General features: G+C 39.6%; 1 long non-coding RNA gene across 1 annotated transcript in view; it reads right to left on the bottom strand.

Moving 5' to 3' along the window:
* Positions 1–1,507: 1,507 nt before the first annotated feature.
* LOC139362322 (uncharacterized) overlaps positions 1,508–14,861 on the bottom strand; it is a 39,064-nt gene continuing 25,710 nt past the window's right edge. The window contains exon 2 of the long non-coding RNA XR_011620961.1: positions 1,508–3,579. This is a non-coding gene — a long non-coding RNA (uncharacterized lncRNA). The remainder of the gene's footprint in view (positions 3,580–14,861) is intronic.

The raw sequence follows: 14,861 nt of genomic DNA, 5'->3' as shown, positions 1-14,861 counted from the left end.
GAGGGGAAGGGGAGGGGAGGGGAGGGGGAGGGGAAGGGGAGGGGAGGGGAGGGAGAGGGGAGGGGAGGGGGAGGGGAGGGGGGAGGGGGGAAGGAAGGAAGGAGAGAAAGAAAGAAAAAAGAAAGAGAAAGGAAGGGAGGGAGGGAGGGAGGCAGGAAGGAAAAAAGAAAAGAAAGAAGTAGCTCAATATCAATGTGGGGTAAGTGCTATGAGGAAAATAAGCATAAGGAGAGAAAGAAAGCCTTGCAGGGGTATCTGTTTAAAATGAGGTACCTAGCGTCAGCCTCTCTGAGTTAGAAAATGAGAAAGCAAGGCATTAAAGATCTAGAAAGCGCATTCCAGGCAGAGGGAACAACAGATGTAAAGGCCCCGAGGCAGGAGTATTCTTGGCACCATCAAAGAACAGGAAGGAGGGCTGGGCACGGTGGCTCCCGCCTGTAATCCCAACACTTTGGGAGGCCGAGGCAGGCGGATCACCTGAGGTCAGGAGTTCAAAACCAGCCGGGCCAACATGGTGAAACCCCATCTCTGCTAAAAATACAAACAATTAGCCGGGTGTGGTGGCGGGTGCCTGTAATCCCAGTTACTTGGGTGGCTGAGGCATGAGAATTGCTTGAACCCGGAAGGCAGAGGTTGCAGTGAGCCAAGATCACACCATTGCACTCTAGCCTGGGCAACAAGAGCAAAACTCCATCTCAAAAAATAAATAAATAAAATAAAAATAAATAAATAAATAAATAACAGCAAGGAGGCCAGTGCTGCTGGAGCAGAGTAAGGTAGCAGGAGAGAGGTTTGAAGTCAGAATGATAGACTGGGGTCAAATCACATAGATCTACTAAGATTTGGTAAGGACTTCAGATATTTAGTCTAAAAGTGATAGGGAGCTCTTGGAAGGTTTTGAGCAGAGAAGTGACATGATCTAATTTATAAAAGAATAACTTTGGCTGCTATGTGAACAATAAATGGGAAGCAGCAAGAGTGGAAGTTGGGAGTCCAATTAGGAAGTGACTACAGTTGTATGAAAAATGATGGCCTGGACCAGGGAGGTGGTCCAGGGAGGAGCAGGAAATCACTGAGTTACGAATCTAGTCTGAAAGCAGAGCTCACAGTATGTATTGAGAGATCGAAAGTGGGGTATGAAAGAAAAAAGCAGACAGCCGCAAATACCTCAGATAGAACACTGGCTAAGATAGAAATGGTTCCTCCAAAGAAATCCTAGCCCATGTGGTTAAGTATATAACAAGGGAGAAGGGAAGGAAATGTGTATTTGCTAGATGCCTCTATGTCCTAGTTTTATGTGTCATCCCATTAAATCGTCTCCACCACCTTTGGTGATATTATTATCCTTAATTTTATATAATAAAATTAAGTAATTAAAATTTAATGTAAGTTTCCTCATTACAGCTAACATGTGAATTTTAACTCAAGACTGTCTAACAGTTAAGCTCTTTTTACTAACACTGTTCTCCAAAAAATGTAGCTGAAGAATAGGAAATAACACTTATAATACTAGTACAAATAAAAAGATTTATTTTGAAGCAAACTAATACTTGAATAGAAGCACCTTTAATTAGACAATGATACAATAGTACGTATTCATTTTGGGACCAGTTCTGAATGAGACTTTTGGGGTCTTCAAGGGTTTCACAGGCTAACTGCACTCGTTATTTCAGATTTCTAATTTCCCTTTCAAATGGCAGATTTATCCCTAGTACAACTTTTACACTTATTGACATTGATGCCATTTGTTTTTTCTTTTGTAAACTGAGGTAATATATAACATATCATCTTTACCATTTTAAGTGTACAGTTCAGTGGTAATAAATACATCCTTTTTCCCCCTTCGTCTCCTACTCCATCCCCTCCTTTCTGGCCTCTGGTAACCACCAATGTACTCTATGTCATCATGAAATCCACATTTTTAGCTGCCATGTATGACTGAAAACATGCAATATTTGTCTTTATGTACTTGGCTTATTTAACATAGTAGTCTCCAGTACCATCCATGTTGCTGCAAATGAGAAGGTTTCACTATTTTTTATGGCCGATTAACATTTCATTGTGCATATATACCACACTTTATCCATTCATCCATTGATGGGCACTTAGGTTGATTCTGTATCTTGGCTGTTGTGAACAATGCTGCAATAAACATGGGAGTGCGGGTATCTTTTTGATACATGGATTTTCTTTCTTTTGGATATATACTCAGTAGTGGAATTGCTGGATCATATGGTAATTCATTTTTAGTTTTTTGAAGAACCTCCACACTGTTCTTCGTAGTGGTTGTATTAGTTTACATTTCTACCAACAGTGTACGAGGGTTCTCTTTTCTCCACATCCTCACTAGCATCTGTTATTATCTGTTTTTCTAATACAAGTCATTTTAACTGGGGTGAAATAACATGTTGTTTTAATTTGAATTTCTCTAATGATTAGTGATATTGAGCATTTTTTCATATACCTGTTGGCCATTTTTATGTCGTCCTTTGAGAAAAGTATGTTCGGATCTTTTGTCCACTTTTTTTTTTTTCCTCATAAGATGGAGTCTCGCTCTGTCACCAGGCCAGAGTGCAGTGGCGCGATCTTGGCTTACTGCAACCTCTGCCTCCCGGGTTCAAGTGATTCTCCTGCCTCAGTTTCCCAAGTAGCTGGGACAACAGGTGCATGCCACCATGCCCAGCTAATTTTTTTTTGTATTTTTAGTAGAGATGGGGTTTCACCATGTTGGCCAGGATGGTCTTGATCTCTTGACCTTGTGATCTGCCTGCCTTGGCCTCCCAAAGTGCTGGGATTATAGGTGTGAGCCACCGCGCCCAGTCTGCCCACTTTTTAAATTATTTGGTTTTTGTTGTTTGTTTTTGGCTTAAATTGTTTAGTCTCTTTATTCTGGTCATTAATTCCTTGTCAGATGGATACTTTGAAAATGTTTTCTCCCATTCTGTGGGTTGTCTCCCTAACTCTGTCGAGTGTTTCCTTTGCTGTGCAGAAACTTTTTAGCTTAATGTAATCTCATTTGTCTGTTTTTGCTTTGTTGTCTGTGCTTTTGAGGTCTTATACAAAACAAAATCTTTTGCCCAGACCAAGGTCCTGGAGCACTTCCCCAGTGTGTTCTTCTAGTTTTGTAGTTTCAGGTCTTAGATTTAAGACTTTAATCCATTTTGATTTGATTTTTGTGTATGGTGAGAGAGAGGAATCTTGTTTCATTCTTCTGCATATAGTTATCTAGCTTTCCCCCACACCATTTATTGAAAAGACCATCCTTTCCTCATTGTATGTTCTTGGCACCTTTGTTAAAGATGAGTTGGTATATCCAGATTATCTATTCTGTTTCATTGGTCTATGTGCCTATTTTTTTTAATGCCAGTACCATGTTGTTTTAGGTATCAGAGCTTTGTAGTAAATTTTGAAGTCTGGTAGTATGATGCTTCCAGCTTTGTTCTTTCTGCTCAGGGTTTCTTTGGCTATTTGGGGCTTTTATGGTTCCATATATATTTTAGAATGATGCCCTTTGTGTTTGATCCACAAAAAGGGAGACATCCAGAGCCGAAGAGTTTTCCCTGAGAATTTTGTCAAGAGCTAGAAGAGAAAGGGGAAGAAGTACATGAACAACTGCATATGGTGATATACACTCTTAACTCTGCTATACAGATACTTAAGGGGTGGGAGGAGGGAGGGTTATAGTGTGGAGCCGGGAACCCAAGGAAGCCTATCCATAGTTCCACATCGCTGATGTAAGATTCTTAGTATATGGACACTTGAACAATTCAATATATTAATAAGTCTAAGTTTCTACCTGGACAAGGATCTTGGGGTAAGGAGCTGGGGGTATTTTCTTTCCTTTCATGTTGTGGGAAGTCAGGGACCCTGGAGAGAGGGACCGGCTGGAGCCGCGGCAGAGGAACATAAATTGTGAAGATTTCATGGGCATTTATCAGTTCCCAAATACTTTTATGATTTCTGACGCCTGTCTTACTTTAATATCTTAATTCTGTTATCTTCACAAGCTGAGGATGTACGTCACCTCAGGACCACTGTGATAACTGTGTTAACTGTACAAATTGATTATAAAACATGTGTGTTTGAACAATATGAAATCAGTGCACCTTGAAAAAGAACAGAATAACAGCAATTTTTAGGGAACAAGGTAAGACAACCACAAGGTCTGACTGCCTGTGGGGTTGGGCAAAAAGAGCCATATTTTTCTTCTTGCAGAGAGCCTATAAATGGACGTGCAAGTAGGAGAGATATCACTAATTATTTTCCTAGCAAGGAATATTAATATTAAGACCCTGGGAAAAGAATGCATTCCTGGGGTGAGGTCTATAAACGGCCACTCTGGGAGTGTCTGTCTTATGCGGTTGAGATAAGGATTGAAATATGCCCTGGTCTCCTGCAGTACCCTCAGGCTTACTGAGATTGGGAAACTCCATCCTAGTAAATTGTTGGTCAGACCACTTCTCTGCTCTCAAACCCGTTTTTTGTTAAGATGTTGATCAAGACAATACATGCACTGCTGAACACAGACCCTTATCAGGAGTTCTGCTTTGCCCTTGTCCTGTTTCCTCAGAAGCATGTGATCTTTGTTCTGCTTTTTGCCCTTTGAAGCATGTGATCTTTGTACCTACTCCCTGTTTGTACACCCCCTCCCCTTTTGAAATCCTTAACAAAAACTTGCCGGTTTTGAGGCTTGGGTGGGCATCATGGTCCTACCGATATGTGATGTCACACCTGGCGGCCCAGCTGTAAAATTCCTCTCTTTATATTCTTTCTCTTTATTTCTCAGCTGGCCAACAGTTATGGAAAATAGAACCTACACTGAAATATTGGGGGTGGGTTCCCTGATACTTATACTTCTCTCAGTAAATGTTTATACTGTCTTTACTGTCTTTTCCTTCCCTCCCTCCCTCTCCTTCCTTCCTTCCTTCCTTCCTTCCAGACAAGGGTCTTGGGGTATTTTGTTTCCTTATACTTCTCTCAGTAAATCAATCTTTCTTTCCTTCCTTCTTTTTTTTTTTTTTGAGACAGTCTCGCTCTATCCCCTGGCTCCCTGGCTGGAGTGCAGTGGTGCGATCTCGGCTCACTGCAACTTCCACCTCCTGGGTTCAAGTGATTCTCATGCCTCAGCCACTCAAGTAGCTGGGATTACTTTAGTGGAGATGGGGTTTTGCCAGGCTGGCCTTGAACTCCTGACCTCAGGTGATCCACCTGCCTTGGTCTCCCAAAGTGCTGGGATTACAGGCATAAGCCACCACACCTGGCCTATACTGTCTTTTCATCCATGAGAAACATAACACAAAGACTGGGCATATGCTTAGAGTTGCCACCAAAATACTGAAGAAAGGGACAAGGAAAGGGAAAGGGCACGTAGTGGAAGGGGCAGGGGCAATTAATGGACTAAGAAGGTATAGTACAGAAGGTTCAGGAGAGGGAGGTAAAACTCAGAATGACTGGCTGTATCCCAAGTATACAGCCTTGGGTAAGTTGCTTACTTTTTCTGAGCCTCAGGATCCTCATCTGGTAAGTAGGGATAAGTGAGAGTAAAAATAGGACCAACCTCATAGGCTCCTGTGACAATAAAATGATGTAATTCATTTGAAGTACTTAGCAAAACGGCTCTACAAATGTTTGCTACTATCATTAAGTTTCACTAACAGTGCAACTTTAGACAAGTGGCTTAAAGTCTTTCCCCTTTATTTCTTCAGCTACAAAATGATGGATACAACCAGGTGATACTGAAGATTTCTTTATAACTTTATATAATTATGATGCTATGTGCGTTGTACTCAAGGTGGTAGAAAAGAAATTAGAAACCTCCCTTGGTTGCCACCAGGTGGCAGTAATGAGGAGTTTAAGTACCATCCCATTTTGGGGAAAGCTTATCATTTTTTTCAGTGTACAGATGCAGAACTATTGTTAACATTTTGACATATCATCTCCCATCTAGGTTTTTTCTTCACAGGTATATGCCAATTTTTATTTTACAAAAATGTGGACACTATTAGACATCTGTTTTGTAAACAGCTTTTTAAAAAACATAATATATGGCAATCACCTTCCATATCAATTAATGTAGTTCTACAACATCATGCTTAAGAGCCCTGAGGTATTCCACAGGAATGTGTTTAAACCATACTTTGTTAAAACCATCCTCTACTTGTCAAACAATCAATGTTTTTAATTGGTTTGGCATTATAACATTATAGACAATGTTTCAATAAACATCTTTGCCATATACTATCTAGTTATTTCTCAGGGAAATGTTCCAGAAGTGGAATGTCTGGGCAGAAGGTATGTACTTAAAAAAAAAACTTTTAATATATACCACCCATTTGTCTTTTCCTATATAGGGTTTTGTGTCTAATAGAGCAAGGTCCCTTATCAATGCCTTTATTCAAAATATGAATTGACTATTCTGAAGCATTTATTCTTCATGGTGAAATTTACAATCATTTTGTCAAATTTTCCCCTTCCTTTCCTCCAAAAATTCCACTGGAATTTTTATTGATATTGTGTCCAATTTATAGATTAACTTGAAGAGAGTTTACATTATTACAATATTGTGTCTTTCCATCCAGCAGCATGGTACTCTCCTCCATTCATCCATTTCCTCTGTCGGTAAAATTTGGGTGTTATTTACCATTTAGTTTACTTCTGAATATTTTATATTTTTTATTACTATTACTGGGTTGGTTTTTGTTTTGTTTTGTTTTTTGTTTTGTTTTGTTTTGAGACAAGGTCTCACTCTGTAGCCCAGGCTGGAGTGCAGTGGCACAATGTCGACTCACTGCAACCTTTGCCACCCAAGTTCAAGTGATTCTCCTGCCTCAGCCTCCCAAGTAGCTGGGATTACAGGCGCATGCCACTACACCCAGCTAATTTTTGTATTTTTAGTAGAGACGGGGTTTCACCTTGATTGCCAGGCTGATCTTGAGCTCCTGACCTCAGATGTTCTGCCCGCCTCAGCCTCCCAAAGTGCTGGGATTACAGGCATGAGCCACCATGCCCAGCAGAATGACTGATTTTTTAATTGGTCACATTACTAGACTTGCTTAATGGTTCTAATATTCTTCAGTTTATCTATTCATCCTCTCTACAAATATTTATTGAGTGTGTACAATGTGCCAAATGCTATTCTGGGTCCTGGAAATAGCAGTAAAAAATCTGTTCTCCAGGTCTTTATATCCTACTGAGAGGAAATACTAAACAGAGAAATATATGAAAGGTGGTGATAAGTGCTAAGGAAGTGGTGGTGGGGAAAAGCATAGAAAGGAGGATGGAAAGTGACCAGGAAAGATACTCTTTCAGATAGTGTATTAAAATAAGCCCCCTCTGATGAATTGAAGTTTGAGGAGACACCTAAAGTGATGTTGCTTTTCTTGGGTTTTCCTGGTAGATATTTATTTATATCACTATGCTCTTTCCCAGTCACAGCAGGATTTCCAAGCTCCTGGAGATTGCCTGTCCCGTGGCAGCAATACCAAAGACTTAAGACTGTAAAGAAAGCCTCTAAAATTCCCAGTGTTCCTGGATTTAAATAACACATCCAGAGTTCCTCCCAGTCGTCACAACTCCAACTGGATTTTAGAGGCACACAGAGCTGAGTGTGATCCTGGTAAATCTACCCCCGACCCCATCACAATATCCACCTGCTTTATCAACTGCCTAAGAGAACAATTCCAAGAGATTATAATAACCACAAACTGCTTAAAAGAACAATCCCAAGAGGTATAACGAGACCTTCTTTTTTTAAAAAACAGAAATAACCCTGTCATACCTCATTTGCCTATTTGCATCTTTTAAAGTCCATTGTATAGAATTGTGACACCATCATGCTTTCCTCTAATCTAGCCTAATTTCCCATTCCTTTCTTTTTTTTTTTTTTTTTTTTTGAGAGAGAGTCTTGCTCTGTTGCCCACGCTGGAGTGCAGTGGTGCAATCTTGCCTCACTGCAACCTCTTCCTCCCGGGTTCAAGCAATTCTCCTGCCTCAGCCTCCCAAGTAGCTGGGATTACAGGCATGAGCCACCACACCCAGCTAATTTTTGTATTTTAGTAGAGATGGGGTTTCACCATGTTGGCCAGGCTGGTCTTGAACTCCTCACCTCAGGTGATCTGCCTGACTCGACCTCCCAAGGTTCTGGGATTATAGGCATGAGCCCCTGTGCCCAGCCTCCCCCTCCTCTTAATCTGTGTTGACCCTTCCATTGTATTGTCATCAGTCAAATTCCCCAATCCTTAATACCTTTTCTAAACATTCCTTTCATTTTCTTACTCTAACCAAAACCTAACCATCTCCTAATAATGTTGCTTTCCCTACAATACTCTCAAATTGTGTCTGCTTTTAAAAATTACTCAACCCACTTACCAAAGGAGCCTAGAGATGAGGTAGGTGTCCTGCTTATTTCCTGCTGTCAATTCCAGACCTTTTTTCTCCTTTGAAAATTCCAGTTTCCTTGACCATATCCATTCTCCTTTTTTTTGTACAGTCATCTATTGTCCTCCTGGTCTTTCACCCTCATCGCAGAAGGGCTTCTTAGCATGCAGTGTCTTGTTTTCCTTTCCACTGCTACTGCTGTCATTATTCTTTTTTTTTTTTTTTTTTTGAGATGGAGTCTCGCTCTGTCACACAGGCTGGAGTGCAGTGTTGCGGTCTCAACTCACTGCAAGCTCCGCCTCCTGGGCTCAAGCGATTCTCTTGCCTCAGTCTCCCAAGTAGCTGGGACTACAGGCACCTGCCACCACGCCCAGCTAATTTTTTGTATTTTTAGTGGAGACAGAGTTTCACCATTTTAGCCAGGGTGGTCTCGATCTCCTGACCTTGTGATCTGCCCGCCTTGGCCTCCTGAAGTGCTAGGATTACAGGCGTGAGCCACCGTGACTGGCCAGCTGTCATTATATTTAACTCTAACAATTCATCTATTACCTTAGCTATGGCTGGTTCTACGTGATTTGCCCTGCCTGCTTCTTCACCTTTACATCCTGCCGCTCTCCCGTTAAGTCAGAAACTGTGAAGTGTCTTAGATTTTGTCCCTCTTGCAAGCTAATAGGTTAGCTTGCCACAGTTTCATATACACATACTGCCAGAAGACACCAGACCACTGGGCCATAAAAGATTTGTTACTGAAAGCACAAAGCATTTGCAACACCTGGTGTCATTTCCCCATGCCCCATTTTCCATAAGGCAACAGATGTTTCCCGTGCAGTGGGTTGCATCACAGGAGAAGAATCTTAAATTCAGAAGACTCCAAGCTTTTATCAAAGTTGCTGTTGACCTATCCATTCCTCCCATTCAGGAGAGAAATTATTCATTATCTTGAAATGTAAGTGAATTTCCTTTGGGAGGAGGAAGAAGGCCCCTCTAGGTTTATTACCCAGGAATTTAATACACACTGGGGTTTGGGAGGTGGATATGAATATCATTATGCACTTTTTCACCTAGAGAAGACTAGTCTGAACTTGTGGCAGGAACCTACCCAGCTTGACTGCCTGCTAAAACAAAAATATCAACATTCTTAATAGGATTTAAATAAGATCCAGCATCTCAAAACAGAATATTCAAAATATCCATAATACAGTACAGTCCAAAATTACAAAGCATACAAAAAAAACAAAAAAAAAAAAACAGGAAAATCTCAATTCATATAGGGAAAAAAAGGACAATGCTGAGATAACACAGATAACACAGATTATAAAATTATCTGATGAAGGTTTTAAAGCAACTATTAATATTTGTTAGGAGACTATTCTTCATAGGTCTCTTACATTTCTACATGTGTTCTAGGCAAAGGCATTAACAACTTTTTCTCTGAACTATCTTTTTTAGCTGTTTGTATAGCAAACATCCTTGGAAGATAGAATGTCTTCCTTTGGGAACAAGGACAGATGTTTTTTCCTTCCAGGATTAAAAAGAAGATAATGTCTCTCTCCAGGACAAGGCTGGGCAGGTTTGCTGGCCCTTTATCAAAGACTGGTGTTTCCCACAGAGTTCTTCTATAACAAATCCCACAACATATACAGGTAGCAACAGGCCTAGGAACTGAGGCTCAGAAAACTGGGTTAAATGGTGATACTCTGCCTCCTGCTACTCGTGTGGGTAATAAACTGTCCTTTATCTCTGACCCAGAGTCTCGTGTCTTCTGTCACTATTCATGAAATTGTGGCAGCCTAACTTGTTAACTTGCAAGTAAGGTAAAATCTCAGACCCTCCGAAGTTCTTGACTTTGTTATAACAATTCTCCTACAAGCAATCACAAGCATTTTTTAAGCCAATATAAAAAACAAAGTATCAGCAAAGAAATAGAAGACATAAAGAAGAATCAAATGGGTATTTCAGAACTGAAAAATACAATAGCCAACATTTAAAAAAAAATTCACTAGATGGTTTCAATAGCAAGGTAAACATGACAGAGTCAATGAACTTGTAAATAGATCAATAAAAATTAACCAATCTTAACAGCAGAGAGAAAAAAGATTTGAAAAAACAATGAGTAGAATCTCAGAGACCTCTCGGATACTGACAAAATGCGCTGAAAAATTTAGAATAATGGAAGAAAAGGTCTCAAATTTGGCAAAAGACAAATCTACAGATTCAAGAAGTTCAACAAACCCCAAACAGGATGAACACATAAATTTATACCCAAACACATCATAATCAAAATGCTGAAAAATGAAGACACAGAAAAAAACCTTGGAAGCAGCTAGAGAAATTGAAAGTACTACCTACACACAAACAATGTGAATCACAGCAAATCTCTCAGCAGGATCCACGCAAACCACAGAAGTGATACAATAATTTTAAAGCTCTGAAAGTGTCAACACAGAATACCACATCTAGTGAAAATATTCTTCAGGAATTGAGATGAAATAATGGCATTCTCATATGAAGGCAAACTACAAGAATTCATTTCTAGCAGAGCTGTTCTAAAAGAATTGCTAAAGAAAATTCTTCAGACAAAGGGAAATGATACCAGAAGGAAACCTGAAACATCAGGAATGAATGAAGAGCACCAGAAATGGTAAATATCTGTGTAAAAACAGTAGTCTATTCTCCTATTCTCCTTTTTTTTAAAAACTTATACTTTAAGTTCTGGGATACATGTGCAGAACGTGCAGGTTTGTTACATAGGTATACACATGCCATGGTGGTTTGCTGCACCCATCAACCCGTCATCTACATTGTTTCTCCTAATGCTATCCCTCCCCTAGTCCCCCATCCCCCAACAGGCCCCGATGTGTGATGTTCCCCTTCCCGTGTCCATACATTCTCATTGTTCAGCTCCCACTTAGGAGTGAGAACATGTGGTGTTTGGTTTTCTGTTCCTGTGTTAGTTTGCTGAGAATGATGGTTTCCAGCTTCATCCATGTCCCTGCAAAGGACATGAACTCATCCTTTTTTATGGCTGCATAGCATTCCATGGTGTATATGTGCCACATTTTCTTTATCCAGTCTATCACTGACGGGTACTAAGTTCTTTAAAAATATATTTGATGGTTGAAAATAAAAACTGTACCATTGTCTGATGGGGTTTTCAACATATGTAGATGTAATTCATGACAACTCTAACGTAAGGGGTAGAGGATAAGTGGACCTGTATGGTAGTAAGGTTTCTACATTCTACTTAAAATTGGGGGAAAAGACATTCTAAGCAGATTCAAAAAGCTAAATATGTATATTTGCATTATGTGAAACTCATTTTTGCCTCAAGGTCTTTTCAGTTGCTTTTCCTTTTGTCTGAAAAAATGTTCCCCTCAACTAATGTCTCCCTCAACTAATTCATGTGTCCGCATAAATGGCACCTCTTCAAGGAAGCCTTCCCTTAACCACCCTCATAAAATAACCACCTCTTCCCATCAGATTCTACCTTTATATTTGATTTTATTTTCTTCATTCATTTATCATTATCCAAAACTTGACATTTTTGTTAATTTATCTTCCCACTAGCATGCAGGTGATGGTCTCCCTGTTCACTTCTGTATTCCCAGGTCCTAGACCAACGCACTGGTTTTTGTTTGCTTAACCTATCAAGAACTGAGAGAGCTGCATAGAAATTTGCCACCTCCTGTAGTTCTAAGATTTTTTGCTGTATATAGCTTAAGTCCATTTTATTAGTTACAAACCAGATTAGAATTATTCTGTTTTACTGGTGAATTTAACCTTTTATCAGTAGGTAATGACCTTTTTATTCTAATAATCTTTTTTGTCTTAAAATCTTTTTTCTGATATTAATATATGTATGTGAATTCTTTGTATTAAGATCTGCCTAGTATATGTTTTTCTATCTCTTCTACTGTTTTGCCTGTATGTTTTCAGATTCTTGTATATGTCATACAGCTAGATTTTTCTTTTCAGTCTGACAAACTCTGTCTTTTAATTGGTAAATGTCATACATTTATGTTTATTGTGATTCTTGATATTGTTGGATTTGTTTATACACCTTACTTGTTTGTTTATATTTGCCTTGCTTTCTCTGAGCTACTATTTTTATAGCCCCAATGTTTTTGTTTTTGTTTTTGTTTTTTTTGAGATGGAGTCTCGCTCTGTCGCCCAGGCTGGAGTGCAGTGGCGCGATCTCCACTCACTGCAAGCTCTGCCTCCCAGGTTCATGCCATTCTCCTGCCTCAGCCTCCCCAGTAGCTGGGACTACAGGCGCCCGCCACCACGCCTGGCTAATTTTTTGTATTTTTAGTAGAGACAGGGTTTCACCATGTTAGCCAGGATGGTCTCGATCTCCTGACCTCGTAATCTGCCTGCCTCGACCTCCCAAAGTGCTGGGATCACAGGCGTAAGCCACTGCGCCCGGCCTGTTTTTGCATTTTTAAAAAACTGATTTTATGGTTAGATTTTTAAAATTCCATTTATTCCTTTTTTTACAACTGTCCCTGCACTTTATAAGTGTCTAACTTAACCAAATGTAAAGGCAAACATATCTTAACCTTCCTTCCAAATGAAGCAATGATCTTAGAATAATTTTAATTACATTGACCCCTCCCCAAATGCCTACATGCTATTGTTATTGAAGGCATTAGTTCAAAACTTCACAAATCAGACCTCATTTTTCTAGACTGATTAATGTTTGTTTGGACTGACAAGCTTGTTCACCATTTTATTCACTCACCATTCTGTTTTGTACTTCAGACCATTCTTCTATGATAATTTCCTTTTTTAAAGCTCTGATTTAACAAAGCGCTTATATTCCAGGTTTGGTTCTAAGTGCTTTATTTTATATTAGTTCATTTAATCCTCATAACAATTCCATGAAGTAAATACAATTATTGTCAAAATTTTACAAGTGAGAAAAAACAAAAACAAAAACCTGAAGCACAGAGGTGTTAACTAACTTTTCCAGTGTTCCACAGCTAGCAAATGGTAGAACAGGGATTCACACCTATGGAGTCTCCAAAGTGCATATTCTTAACTCCTGTAAAATACTATCTCTCAACTACAGCCACACATCACTTAATGACGGGATACATTCTGAGAAAGGTGAAATGTGTCCTTAAGTGATTTCATCATTGTGCAAACCACAGAGTGTACTTACACAAACCTAGATGGTATAGCCTACTACACATGGCATAGCCTACTGCTTCTAGGCTACAAACCTGTATAGCATATTACTGTATTGAATAGGCAACTGTAATGCAAGAGTAAGTATTTATATCTAAACATAAAAAAGGTCCAGTAAAAATACGGTATTACAGGCTGAGTATCCCTAATCCTAAATGCTTAGGACAAGAAAACTTTGGTTTTGAATTTTTTTTTTATTTTGGAATATTTGCATGATACTTGGTGTTGAGCATCCCTAACCTGAAAATCCAAAGAAATGCTCCAAAGAACATTTCCTTTGAGTATCATGTTGGCACTCAAAAAGTTTCGAAGTATTTTGGATTTTGGATTGTTGGATTAGCAATACTCAGCCAATATAATCTTACGGGACCACCATTGTATACGTGGTCTATTATAGATCAAAACTTTGTCAGGCCGGGCGCGGTGGCTCAAGCCTGTAATCCCAGCACTTTGGGAGGCCGAGACGGGCGGATCACGAGGTCAGGAGATCCAGACCATCCTGGCTAACACGGTGAAACTCCGTCTCTACTAAAAAATACAAAAAACTAGCCGGGCGAGGTGGCAGGCGCCTGTAGTCCCAGCTACTCGGGAGGCTGAGGCAGGAGAATGGCGGGAACCCGGGAGGCGGAGCTTGCAGTGAGCTGAAATCCGGCCACAGCACTTCAGCCTGGGCGACAGAGCGAGACTCAGTCTCAAAAAAAAAAAAAAAAAAAAAAAAACTTTGTCATGCAGTGCATGACTATGTGTCATTTAGGAGTTTCATGCATATCTCTGAGCTAAACTCTCAATTATCACTTATCTTTAAATGTCTCTATTTCACTCTTGTTCTTAAAAGGTAATCTGGGCAAGTACATAATTCTAGTTGACCATTATCTTTCGGCACTTGAAAGATATTATTCCATTAACTTCTGGTTTCCATTGATGCTGATAATAAATTCACTGTTATTTTCACTGCTGTTCTTTTGCAAGTGATCTGCCCTTTCTAGCTGCTTGTAAGATCTTATGAGTTCTGCCATTTCTTTATACAATATGTCATATATTTCTGTTTATGTATCCTGCTTTCATTATGCTGTGATTCCTAGATCTGTTAATTAATTTTTTTCATCATTTTTGCAAAAATCACAGCACTATTTATCTAAATGATACCTCTCATTAGGACATTTCCTACCAGTGGGAGGTAAAGGGCAGGGATTGACTAGTAAGGGGCATCAGGGAACTTTCTGAAGAGCAGTATTTTTTTTTTTTTTTTGATAGTTTGTGTTACACAGGTGTATGCACTTGTAAAAACTGACCAA

This window comes from Macaca nemestrina, chromosome 3 (genome assembly GCF_043159975.1).
Source record: "Macaca nemestrina isolate mMacNem1 chromosome 3, mMacNem.hap1, whole genome shotgun sequence".
Lineage (NCBI taxonomy): Eukaryota > Metazoa > Chordata > Mammalia > Primates > Cercopithecidae > Macaca > Macaca nemestrina.
This window is presented reverse-complemented; position numbering and strand designations above follow the sequence as displayed.